Source organism: Rousettus aegyptiacus, unplaced genomic scaffold (genome assembly GCF_014176215.1).
Source record: "Rousettus aegyptiacus isolate mRouAeg1 unplaced genomic scaffold, mRouAeg1.p scaffold_m13_p_4, whole genome shotgun sequence".
Taxonomy (NCBI): Eukaryota; Metazoa; Chordata; class Mammalia; order Chiroptera; family Pteropodidae; genus Rousettus; species Rousettus aegyptiacus.
The window spans coordinates 35,216,684-35,230,509 of record NW_023416307.1 but is presented as its reverse complement, the minus strand read 5'-3'; the positions used below and the strand labels follow the sequence as shown (position 1 = coordinate 35,230,509).

Below are 13,826 nucleotides of genomic sequence, written 5' to 3'. Positions count from 1 at the left end.
AGTAACAATGAATGGAATAAGATAGGTTGTTTTGACTTGAATTGTTTGCAGAAGCAATAAGTTTCAGTTGCAAATTAAGAGTCACTTTGTCAATGAACTTTTCTTCCTGAGGGTACAGAACCTCTCTGGTCTTAATTTTTCCGGTTTTAAAATTAAAATGCAGTCTGCAAATAACTTACAGGGTATTTGAAAGGATGAAAGAAAATAATATAGGTAAACCACTTTATAAACTTCCGAGATTCATAGATGTTAAGTGATTTTCATAGTTTGAAGAACTAAACATCCACCCAAAGGAAACTTGGGGTCCATTCTGTGTGTCTTTAAACAAACCTCTTCTTGGTAAAATAAAAATGTTATATCTTCTCAAATTCCTAAATTCTAATTTACATATCACACTTTTCAATGTATTCCTTCATGATGTAAAAGATATAATTTAGTAAAATAGTGTCCAGTTTGTCTATGTTTAGTTCATCAAAGCTCAGAATTTTCCTTCTGAATAATCTACTTCAATCACTTTACTAAAGGTCTAAACACAAAAATCAGTTCTGGTTCAAGATACCTATATACTATGTCAGACTTAGCTTTGTCCTAAATCAGGCAAGATAGTCAAATTACCGATTTGAATATTTATTAACTCAATCCTGCCAAGCTAAACCCTCAAGTTAAATGAACTAACCCATGTATAAACATAGTAATCTATAAACAGACATCACAATTGTCTCTTCTGAATGATGGAGTGAAGTTAGACCCTGATTGTTCTGATTTCAGTTCCTGAGGGCAAAATTCATGACAATGAATACCAGGAAGCTCCTATGCCTTGAAGAGTGGACATCATTTGACTTTTTAGACCTACTTGAACCTGGGACACCCTCTTGCCAAGCAAGCATTCTGAAGACCAAGATAATCCCATTCTCACTTATGTGAGTGTGTGGGCATTGGATCTACACAGATAACATGCTTTGGATTGTTGCTGTAAAACTCTTTCTTTTAAGCAGCTTAGCTTTCCTCCATATGCAATCTGGTGCTTAACATGTCATTTCCTTGGTTAGTCAAACAAGACAAGAATTATTTGTCATAAAAGACAATGATCATGTTTTATTTTTAGTCTCACAAAAACCTGCCAAGACTGAAAGCTTGTGCATTATATGAAGAAAAAACTTAACCCAAGAGGAAAGCTATTCTTAGTTTTCAACGTTTTATTCTCTCTGCTCATGGAGGAACAACTGTGCCATTGTGTTTTATACCATACTACTGAACTATTAGAACTTTTGCTGCCTTTTCTTATTGTTTCTTCATACACACATGCACACACACACATACACACGTATTTTAAGTTGAAATAGGATATATCACATATATGTATATATGTACATATATATTTTATTGAATGCATCTTTGAAGTATGATGTTTCAAAGATTAGCATATGCATAAAGCTCATTAAGCTGAATAAATGTGGATTCAGACAAAGAATCATTTGTGTTCCTGGAAGCCTATCCCTTAGAAGCAGGTGCACAGCACAAGATTAAGAGAAAGTAAAATTGTGAGGAGCAGGATTGTAGTGGCACACTTTTTGGCTCATCCGAGGTTGTACCTATATATTTGTAACCTTTATTTTTAACTAAGAACTATTCCTTCTCCTAGAAACCAGATGAGTTTTCAGAAGGGATTGGTTACAAAGGAAAAAAGTTACTGTGAGGCTGTGATAATAATATAACTGAAATAAAATTCCCTTGAAGAATTCTTTTAGGATGTACCTCACATGAAGTTTTCCACAATAACAATATAGCAAATGACATAACAGTAATAGAAAGCATTGGCTTGAGTGTTGGAAGACATTCATCATTTGTATTGCCTTGCAAATTGTCTAATTACTCAGTATCTCAGTTTTCTTTTTTTCTTTTCTTTTTTTTTTTTTTAGGCGAGGCAACACTTGGTTGACCTCACACATTGCAAAGGCCTCGTCAGTTTACAATCCCTTATTTGTTTTATGTTTTACACCTACAGCAGCTGGTCTTCCTAGGTGGTCTTCCATCCAAGTACGAACCAGGCCAACCCTGCTTAGCTTCTGAGATCAGATGGGATCGGGCTTATTCAGGATAGCATGGCAATAGACAGGACCTCAGTTTTCTGAGGTTCATCAGATATAATTAAGGTGTCTTTATGCCACACTATGGAACAATTATAACTTAATGTTTTAAAATACTGTGAACTTGAGTTTACGACAAAGTTTATGGAGTAAGTCTTTGTTCAAGCAAGTCAGGGAATTTAAAGGTTGAAAACAACTGGAGGAGACAAAGCTACGAATGCTAGTCATATTGGAATAACAAGATTTTGTTTGGTAAAAACTGAGATAAATATAGAATTGAGAGCCTAAGAAAATTGGAGACATACTTGGGATTCGAATTTATAGTTTAAGGCAAAGTTACAATCTTTCAAAAGACAGCAACTTGAGTTAGATTTTGGATTTTGGATTTTGGAAGAAAGATTCAAAGAAATAAATTCCTTTAATTTTTCTGTATTCTTCCCTAAATTTTTTAAATGAAAGAAAGCACAGCATGAGTGGTTTAGCAAACACATTGATTACTGTCTAACACTTTGAGGGATTAATTGTGGCCAGCTGAGAATAAAACTGGTTTATAGGAGGTGATTGGAAAAGAGGATTCCTCTGGGCAAGATAGGCCTCCAGAAGGAAGAAAAAGATGCTAATGGGATAAGGCCTCAGGAGAAGCTGGATTTGCATTTGGGAGGGGAGAAAGTCCTGATCACTCAAAACAAAAATACAGAATATTTAAGGCTTAAAGCTGAAAGGAATACCTAGTGTAAAAATACTAAAGATAGTACAAATGAAAACATAAACAAGATTTTTTTTTTTAATTAGGAGGAAAACTGCAATGACTGAAAATTACAAAAAAACTGCTAATACTGAGGAATTTCAGCCCCGTACACTTTAGACGTAATTGAATTAAAGAGTGTCATTGAGCACTGAATGCACCTTTCCCTTCTGAGAAGTGCTGACATGCAAGGTAGTGGAAAGAAGAGATCTGGACATAATTCTTCCAGTGAGTTCTAGATGGTCCAGGTTAGGGCTGGCTATGGAACAGGATGTGTCCCCAAATTTAGATATTCTTCCTGTTGTAGGAAAGTAGCATTTAAGAGAGACTTTGAGAGAGAGACAAAGAGGAAGAGAGAAACAGAAAAGATGATTAATCTCAGTAGCGAAAATTCAAAATAACAATATTTGGTTATTATTATACCCTTCCAGGATAGTTCTTCTGTTGACAGGGTACAGTGAGACAAAGCTCCTAATTCACATCACCCTATTTGTGAGAAAGTACCAACTTTCTCAACATGCAAAATGCATCAGAATTCTAATAACGTGCACTGATCTTTGTCACAATAATTATGATTCTCAAAAAAAAAAAAAAATAAGGCAGAATTAAAGATGCACAGAATGTAATATACACAAAGACATTTTATAAAATATTCTATTTAAAATGGGGGAAAAATCTTTGTGTATATCAGTTTAGAATTAACAATGGCACTGCCTTATGATAGATGAACATTTTAATACACTATTAAATGACATAGAAAATATATAGGAAGAAGCAGATATATACAACAGTACATAGAATATGATGCTAAATGTAAAATATATATATATATAAAAGAAGACAGGAAATATAAAACATGATAATAGTGGTTATATTTGTGGTGTGATTAAAAATCATTTTTATTTTCTTTCTGGTTTTTTATGTTTTAAATGCTCTATAATGGACATCAAATCATTTTCTAATCAGTTATTTAAAATAAACATAAATTTTTAAGTGAACACTACACTTTGTGAAATCCCAGAAAAGGCTGCAGCCTTCTGAAACATCACATTCTGAACTTTTAGTTTTCAGCCAGATGCCAGATACTCTGACTGACATTTGGTGAAATGGTTTCTTGGTTTAAAGTTCCCTTGGCCCAAGTCTTAGAAGTTCATGCAACAGATGGCTTCAATTTGAAGGACATATCTGGTAATAGACAAAGGCAAAGCTGTCCCTCTGTGCTAAAGGAAATAGGGCATTGACCAGGAGACATCACAAGTTCTGGTTTTTTTTTTTTTTTTTTTTTTGACTCTTTCATGCAAAGGTTTTTGTTGCTGAACTGTGGCTCACAGAAAAGATAAAATCAATGTCACAGGAGTTTCTGTAGGTAATTTAAACACCCTTACAGAGTATGTACCAATGGACAAACAAAAAAGTAGCCCAGAAAGGCAGCTGGTACATGTTTCTACAGTGTATCAGTGATGTTCTATTGAAGATATCCTTGTCAGCTCTCTCTTTTCTTAACTCCCTTATCCCTTTGAGTGTGCTTGGAGGCAACAGACCCAGAAAGATACCTGCAGGAAGATGCTGTCAAAACTGCTTGCAACCATGGCAAACCTATCAAGCTATCCAAACTTTTCTTGGTCCTGAGGTTCCTCTCATTGATGATCACATTGAAGAGGTAGCAGGGACAATGTGGATGCTCGAAACACTGAGCTTAATATACTAAAGCCAGGAAGAAATCCAGCAGCCCTGTGGTATCTAAGAATTTAACAAACATCTTGGCACAGAAAAAAAAAAAATTTTATTTACAACTTCTACGATGTCAACCTTTGTCTTTTGCACAAATTTTTCCCAGTCCTTCCCCAGAGGAGAACCAGAAAGTCTATTTGTTGTTAGGCTCTATTTACTACATATTCTACATGTAAATTTATTATTACAATGTATTTAACAGGAGGAGGGGGTCTTTAATCATGGCACCACTGAGGGGAGACTGTGTAGTCCAGCTTCTGGCAGGAAAATCATTTAGTCACTTAGCCTGGCTCCCCCTGTTTTCTAAGTTTACTTTACTCTTGTAAACCTTTCATAGCCTCCTCTTCCCTGTCATACTGACCCGGATAATTTCAGCACGACCTTAAAGACCTCCAAATATTTATGCCCGAAGTGTTAATGTCTTCTAATTAAGGCTACTTTCTAAGTATAAAACATTTTCCTGATAATTTTTTATTCCTCTTTGATAAACTCTGTTTTTTTAATTTATCCTTGCCTGTTATCCAATACTACTCTATCTTTCTAGTACTCTCAAAGTGATTAGGAAAATTGTGACTAGAAAAGGGTAGAATATAGGAAATGGTATTTTTATACATAGTTGTTTTCTATGTCAATTTAATTCTTAAATAGAAATATTAGATTCTTCGATTTCATTCTTGACTCTAATCTAAAATTGAACAAAATTTTCAAAAGGAAGACTGAAGCATTAGACCGACAATCTGAAATAGTCAGTTTGAGTCCTGACTTTCACAGTTTAATTGTGTGACCTTGAAGAAGTTACTTAAGTTGTCTAGCTTGTCTCTCAAATGTGGATGACTGCTGCTTTACCTGCATCCCAGGCCTGCTGTGAGATCAAATGGAGCATTGTGTGTGGAAAGAAACTGTAAATCTCTATACAAACATAACATATCATCAATGCTGAAATATTAGCCTTAGTATCTGCATGATCCTGGGAAATTTACACAGAATTTTATGAGTTGAGCTAGTTCTAAAAAACAATACAGAATAAAACAAGAAAAATTCCCTTAATAGCATCATCTTTCTATGTTTAAGACCTTTTCATTCGTGGCCAATAAATTTGAACTCCCTGAGGATAAAAGTCATATATCATTCATGTTGATATCTCATTATCGAATGGAGTATCTCAACCTCAATAGATGTTCATATAAGAGAAAATACAAGGGTATACATGTGGCAATACACTGTTTCCCCATTCACATAGATTCCCACAGAAGCAAACTAAGATTAGAAGGATAGGCAGAGCAAATTAAATTACTATTCAAAGACTCCATTTAATTTCATTATATCTGTTGCTTAACTACCATTATGCCCAATAATTATATTTTCAGACTGTCAGAAATTGCTGGTTTTCATGGATCGACTACTTGAATGAATAATTCCCAATGGATTCACCTCGTTTTCATTGATTCAGATGGTGATTCTCATTTCGACAAATAATGGTTTGCTTTGTAAACCACTCAAACATGAGAGAAATTTCAAGGATTCCCATATGTAACATTGTGTATTACAGTATGTGTGGCTAGCACAAAAGCATATTTTTAACTTTTATTGGGGAAAGTTATCTTGAGATTCATCATGTACCTTGTAAATATCTGATTTAATATAGGAATAATTGTGAAAATTAATAAAGGGAAACCTTACTATAATGGAGTCAGAAGGCCAGATGAGGCTGTTGTCACATGGTACTGTTAAATGTCAATTACAGGAAGAATTTTAATTACAGAACCCAACAAAAGAAACCTCAACAGAAAAGACTAATCAATTATTGGCTTCAACAGGAAAAGGTATACATTGCACCTCCTTCAAGAAATTGACTACCCCAGCAACTCAGCCAATGAGAAACCATTATCTCCCTAAACTCTGGACTGTCATTCAAAACAACCCCTCCTAACTTTCTCCTTTTTTGCCATAAAATAACATTTCTCTCCTTGTTTGCTGGACTTGCCTACATGGTTTTTGCTATAGCTAGTTTCTCTTAAAATGCAATTCTTTGCTGTTCCCAAATAAACCCATTTTCCTGGTAAAATAACTGACTTTTAACTTGAAGGTTAACATAAGAATGAAAAAGTATTTCTAACATAACAACCAAAGGAGAGAATAACTCCTAAAATAATGGCAAGTGAACTAAAAACTGAAGAAGAAATAACAACAGGAAAAGAACGAGAGAAGAATATGCTTAGGAGCTACAAAAACTAAACTGCTTCTCAGAGCCACATTTTGCTAATTATGTTAAAACTCATATTTTTAATAGGAGTTCATGAGGTAATTTTTTGTTGTTGTTGAGATTTTGTTCTTTTGGAAGAATCCATCTGAGTGGAACAAAAGAAAAGTATTACTGTATGTTCACTGCAACCTAGAGAAATGTTCAGCTGTCTGTAAAATCTGAAAAAAGACATTTACAAAGAAAATCTGTGCCAAAAAACTGCATCATTTACATGAAAATATCTATTAGTTACTGATATAACTATAGTGTTTTCAAATTAGTTTCAATTGCTTTAGACAGTGCTGTATATACTCCAACAAATACATTGAATAAGAAGTAGAGTATATATATGTCTTAGAGAGTTGCAGTTTGATATTTTGAAGTTTTCTGTTTTCAGGAGTAAAATTTATAAAAAGATATTATATTTTATTTCATAATGAATTAGTACTTGTCAAAATAATATTTCAACTCAATTTGAGTAGATTGGCCAGCCAGGAGGTAAAGCCTGCCACATTGGTCCAATCTATGTTGATAACCACCTTCCTGTCTGCAGGTGCCTATGTCTTTGGGTATACAAACACCCTATCTTGAGCATCAGAGTTTTAGAATAATTTATGTAGTATTCCTAGATTCATAGAATCTAAAATGTGTGGAAAGTGTTATTCAGTCTAATTTATTTTATTTTGCAGATAAAAATAAATACCAGAAAGGTTAAATGGTTTTCTTAGTTTCAGAGCTAGCAAATAACAAATCTAGGATTCAATATTCTGTATTTCTAGTGCCAAGTTGTTTTCATTATATTACACTACCATCTTATTTTTTTTTTTTATTTTTGACAAATAATTATACCTAGAAACAATAGGAATACTCAACAATGGGGGACAGTGGAATTATGGTACCTAATATAGAATAACATATAGCCATGAAAGTCATTTTTAGAAGCATATTTAATAACATGGAAAATGGTCATAATATATCATTAAGTGCATATACTAGTTGTAAAAGATACACACATACTGAATCTAAATTTTTTAAATTTAAATTTATATAAAAGCAGCCAAAATTATCAATTATTATCTCCAAGTGGCAGAATTACAGGTACTATGTTCTTTGCAGTATTCTCTATCTTCCAAGTTTTCTAATGATGAGTTACATTACTCTTACAATTAGATAAATGAATAGATGTAAACCAAACAAACTGCCTAGGGTAGATTAAATTATACTTTATTTTAGTTAATCTATCCTATGTACATGGGAATATGATTTAGCTAATGATAACTAGCTAAATGATGAGGGACACATTTGCACTCTCAAAGGGTCCATTTTCTTATCTTGAAAGTGGAGTTAATAACTAACTTACAGATTTTTGGTGGCGATTAAGTGAGATCATGCATATAATGCATGTAAAGTGCCTGCCCATGTGGAGACACATCCTGGCCATTTAGAAAATGTTCATTCATTTCACTTTTATGAGCTCATATATTTTTATTAATGAAAACTTCTATAAAATGCTATTTTCATTAAATAGTTACAAAAACCTGATTTTAAAAATCAGTTACATTGTTGTTGAAATGTCCTACTGCAGAATAAAGTGTGGATGCCAAGGAGGGAAGGGACATATGAGAGAGTGGGTTAATTTTTGTGGTTCTCTGTGAGAACGTAGGACAGAATGTAGTACACCTCTGGGTTAAAATGTTTTAAAGTGCTTACTTCACAGCACTGGAACTTTTTCAATATATTGGACAGAAATGCATTTTCGGGTTCTGTTCAAGACCAGAAAGTTAAATACCCTGAAAACTGTCTCCAAATCTTTGAGGTAATTTACCTAAATGCATGAGACCATACATATAAGGTGTCAAACAACCTTAACTCGTTAAGCTAATGATTTTTCTATGTTTGAGAAACAGCATGATCCAGATGTTAGATGATACCTATGTGAGCCAGTAACTCACTTTATTTTAGCAATCTAGCAACTGGGTATCATTATTGTCTTGGCACTCAGTAAAAATGTTGTGCTGCATTTAATCAGCTAAACTACACTATTAACCAGTATTTCCACACATCTGTCATGCAATGTGTAAGAGCCTTTTAAATCTCAATGAAATGTTACATTGCGCACAGCCTAGATTTAGTGGTATGCCTATTTAAATGTACTGCAATCACATTTGTGAAGATTCTCTAATCAAAACATCTGATTTTTCAGAAGAGTTCTTTTTCTCACAGTATTAGAGAACAGAGATGTCTTCATAAAAAAAAGAAAAAGAAAAAAAAGAAAAAGAAAAAGACCTCCTGCTTTTTGCTCCTTTTAAAAGTGTCAAGTGTCAAAACACTGACCAAAGCAGCCAAGGAAATGAGAAAGTCGGGATGATGTTAAAAGAAAAGAGCAGAAGTGGACAGTTTTACTGGATGAAATTTAAAATATAAAGTGAGTGAAAGCACCCTTTGACTCCTTCTTTTTCACACCTGCATGATATTTTCTGTCATGAAACAATTTAAAACTCTGTGGTCGGAAGAATAGGTACTGCATCCGATGAAATGCCAGGTCTTCCAACCCAGACTGCTACTTCCAATCATGAGGCTGACTCTTTAGAAGTCTGGATAAACAGAACACAGGTTTTTTTCTTATAAAATTTGCAGCTCCCTCTTGTCATTTATGGTAAAATATTTTCATGTTTCATTAACCTGGTGTCTGCTGGGTAAATATTTGGTAGCATTTACTGCTTAAACAAGTGCTCTTGTCAAGTCAGGACAAGTTATTGCAAATTTTTAACATAAAACTAAATGGAAAATGAAGTTGGCATTTTATTGTTTATAATCTCTAATATGGATATTGAAGAGCATACTTGAATTGTCACAAACGAAGGCTTTTCTTTATAAATTTGGCTACATGATTTTAATATATGTCATTTAATATACATATATATATATATGTATATCGATAAGCCTGATACCACAGAAAGTAACTAAAAAATGCACATTGTTCTAGTGAGATAGGAAAGCGTCTCAGGTACCTGTCAAAAGAATGCATTGCCATGGGAAGTTTCCATGAAAACCAGGGTGTGCAGCATAGATTTAGTTCCACTTAGAGGACAGAGTTCTGCCTGCCATGGTTATGTAGCCAGGAAATAATACTTGGAACAATGGATTGTTTCTGCCCAAAGGGAAATGCTTTTGTTTTTATCCATTTCTATTTTTCTTCTTCATGCACAGACAAGCACCAATTTGTGGCTTGCTGATAGTGGAAACAGAGACCAACTACTGTGAGTGACATTCATTTCCCTCACAGATGACCCTGATTTATACTTTTAACTATAGCCTTGCCTTAATATAGGAAAAGGCTTATAACTGAATAAATGTATCAGAGGCTGCTACATCTGTAGAAGTTTTCAGTTACTTCAGTTTAAAGTAAAGATGGAGTCTCTATATCTCTGCTGCTCAAGTTATGTATGCGGATTAACAACACCATCATTGGCATCACCTGAGATCCTCTCAGAGATTCAGATTTCCAGGCCCCACATCAAAATCTGCATCCTACGAAGATCCCCAGGAACGTGGTACACAGTAATGTTTGAGAGGCATTGGTCTAAATTATGGTGCGTGGGTCTTACTCCATTATTCTGTTAGATAATCTAGCCTCTGGAAATATTAGCTGATTAGAAAAACATGAACAATTGTATTAGCCAGTGTTCCTCAAGAAGGAGGACAAAGAGGAGATACATAAAGATGTGTATTATAAGGAATTAGCTAATATGATTATGTAGGCTGAGAAATTCTAAAATCTACAGTCAGCCAGCCAGGGACCCAGAAGAAACAATGCTATAAACCCAGTTTGAAAATTAGCAGGTTCAAGATCCAGGAACAGCTTCTGTTTCAGGGCAAGTATCAAGACATGAAAAGCTCGAAAGCCACTCAGGAGGAGTCTCCCCTTTTTCATGGGAAGGTCACCCTTTTTGTTCTATTCAGGCTTGCAATTGATTAAACGAGGTCCACCTACATTAGAGAAAGCAATCTGCTTTACTCAGTCTATCACCTCAAATGTTAATCTCATCTAAAAATACCTTCACAGACATACCCAGAATAATGTTTCACAAAATATCTGGGTGCCCAGTCAAGTTACAGACAAAATTGAACCATCACAACCCCTGTTATGTATAAAGTACCCTGAAAGAAGTATTGTTCTGCCCATTTCTGGATATTTTCCCTGCATATTTGGCCCAGGTTCCTGAGAGCACCATAGCTACGACAGAATATTGTCTTCAAAAATCTGGGACACACTTTTCCTTTCTCTATCACCACCACCCTATCCCAACAAGCTCCCACTACGTGGGCAAGAGCAGCACTACGAGAGAAAGAAAACCCTAAGGGAAAGTCACACATGAAGCAAGTCATGTCCTTTGCCATTGCCTGTTTGGTCTTTAGGTGTCTCCTGTTACCTTTTTTTTTTTTTTTTTTTTTTTTTTGCCTTTATCAGATTTTCTATTTGGAGATATTTGGGCAATGGCTATAACTTTATTATGTTTTTATATTCATCATTAACTATGGTAATTCCCTTCCCCAGTTGATTTATGCTGTTTATAAATAGGTTTATTACTATCAGTCTATTACTATAAATTAGAGATTGTTTATTATGTTTAACAGTTGATCTAATCAACCAACTGGTTGTGTATGTGAGAATGTGAACTTCAAGTGTTGTGACTGGAACCTAATCAGGGAACTGTGGTGATTTGATTGCTTGGATTTACTTGTAGTTCCTTTAGTCAGTAAGTGATACACATTCATAAAAGTGCAAGCTACAGCAACCTCTCTTGAAAGCAATTAAGATTTTTCAATTTATGTATTTTGTAATAATGTTTAGTCGTTTAAAATATGAGACATTATCTAGCTCAAAATTCACAGGGAAAGTTTCTTTAAATTGGATTTCTGGTAAAAGGTTATGCATTGCTATGGTATAGTTTACAAAACTTTTATATTTGTGAATAAAGAAAAAGTCTTTATGAACAAGAATGTTAAGTTCTGCATTTTCCCTTTCATTCAGTTTGGTGTGACAGAAAGCCTGTTTTCTAGGGAGGTCTTGTGTATGCAGAACTGTAAAGGCTAAATTGCCTGATGGTAGAATTCACTCTAGTTGAAGTTCTTCAGTGCTGGGCTGCAATTTGCTTGTGGTTCCCCACTAGACTTTCCTCTTCTTCATTTGGAATTGAAATCACTCACCCATCTAAAGATCCAACCAAATTTAAGAAGTCTTAGAATCTGGAAGAATTTATTGGAGAATTCATCAATTAGGCTACCAATCCTTATCCCTTTGTGGGAGATAAGCAGATTTCTGGGTAGGTATAGTAAAGATTGATGCTAAAATGTGAGTTACTTCTTTTTAAAATCTCTTTACTACAGTGACTATATTACATTATATATTTTAAAAAGAGGGATACATATGTATTTTTTTTCTTAATCATAAATTGGTTTTTACGAGAAAATTTCAGAACAAAAATTAAGCCATAACCTGTCAGACATTAAAAAGCCACTCTCATTGAAAAGAAAATAAACCCTGAAATTATAGTAGCCTTAAAATATCATTTTATGTAGACATAATATTTAACGTTTGGCTGAAGTACATTTAGTCACAAAATACTCTGTTTCCATCTCTTAATAAGTCTGATTTTTCAAGTATTAATATTTTTTGTGTTACTCTGGTATTCTCTACTTCAGTTTTTCAGTAAATCCAGAAAAAAATTTCTTTTGATTCTTTATCTCAAAACTTTACATCTTATCCTAGGTGTCTAAACAATTTAATTCAAATGAATCTTTTCACGAAGTTCTCTTTTTACCACCTTGTGGTAGCTTCCTTACCTTATTCAATTTCACTGACTGAATCACAGAATAGGTATGTATTTTCCCTTTCCTATTTCAAAAAATTCCTGTTTGTGATGATGTCATCTGGAAGAAATGAATAAAAGGAAGAAAGTTTTCAGCCTATATATGGGGAAGAGCTATCATAATGTCACTGGAATTTTCTCCTCTCAAAAACATAAAAATTATTCTGATTATGTTTACAACAATACATGTTTTAATTTAAAATTGACAATAAGTCAAAGATAACTGTATATCTTAGCAATATTTATATGAATTTATTTTTTTAACTTAAGATAGCTAAGTTAATGATAATATAACCCTACACCTCTATTTAGTACTTAAGCAGAAATCGGTCAATGATTTTGATTGTAGAAAATCTTACTTCTAATATCCAATATTGGGTCAGCTCTAGTGTTTGGCATTGGGAGATTATGCTTCTCTTCACTATTGAAATTAGGCTTGCTGAGCTGCTTTACTCTGCCCAAGAAGCCATAACATGTGCCACATCTTGGTGGAAACATTGAACTGTTGATGTGCCACAAAACAATCTGCATATAATAAAATAAAATTTTATTAAGCATAAAATTTTCCAGATGGGAAAGATTTCATCAATCTGGCAAAATGAGGATGGCAGAGAACAGAATTTCCAAAAGCCATATGATAAGAGTGACTCTTTAAAAATTTTTACAACATGGACTAGTCTATCCTGACAAATGCCCTGATGTGAAGTTACAGCCTTGGACAACACCGAATAAGTCAAAGCAAACCTATTTTGTGTAGGCGGGGACTATTAGAGTTATACTTCTTAGATGTTAAGGTGATGCCTTGAGACTCAATGTGAGTCCAATTACTTTCACTGTAAAACAACAACAAAAAGGAAACCAAACAGCTGCAAGCTGGGGTCCACGAGGATCAATATTATACCTTTCTTGGCCAGCTACTTCAAACTTGACAACAAACACCTGGATATTGAAAGTATCTTGCTGCCTGACTTAGGAAGAAAGAAAGGAAAAAAAAAACTAAATATGAACAATTTGTATCAATTTCAATTTTTTTGGTCCATAAAACCCAGTCGGTGGGTCCTATTTTCTTTTTTAAGTTCTTGGAATTGAGTAGCTAATTTAATCTATCCATGAAAGAGGCTTACAGGCTACGTAGATACACCTAATCT

The 13,826-nt window shown here is 34.0% G+C and overlaps 1 pseudogene; it reads right to left on the bottom strand.

Moving 5' to 3' along the window:
* Window positions 1–1,996: 1,996 nt before the first annotated feature.
* Window positions 1,997–2,114, bottom strand: LOC118602108 (annotated as a pseudogene).
* Between the last annotated feature and the right edge of the window lie 11,712 nt (window positions 2,115–13,826).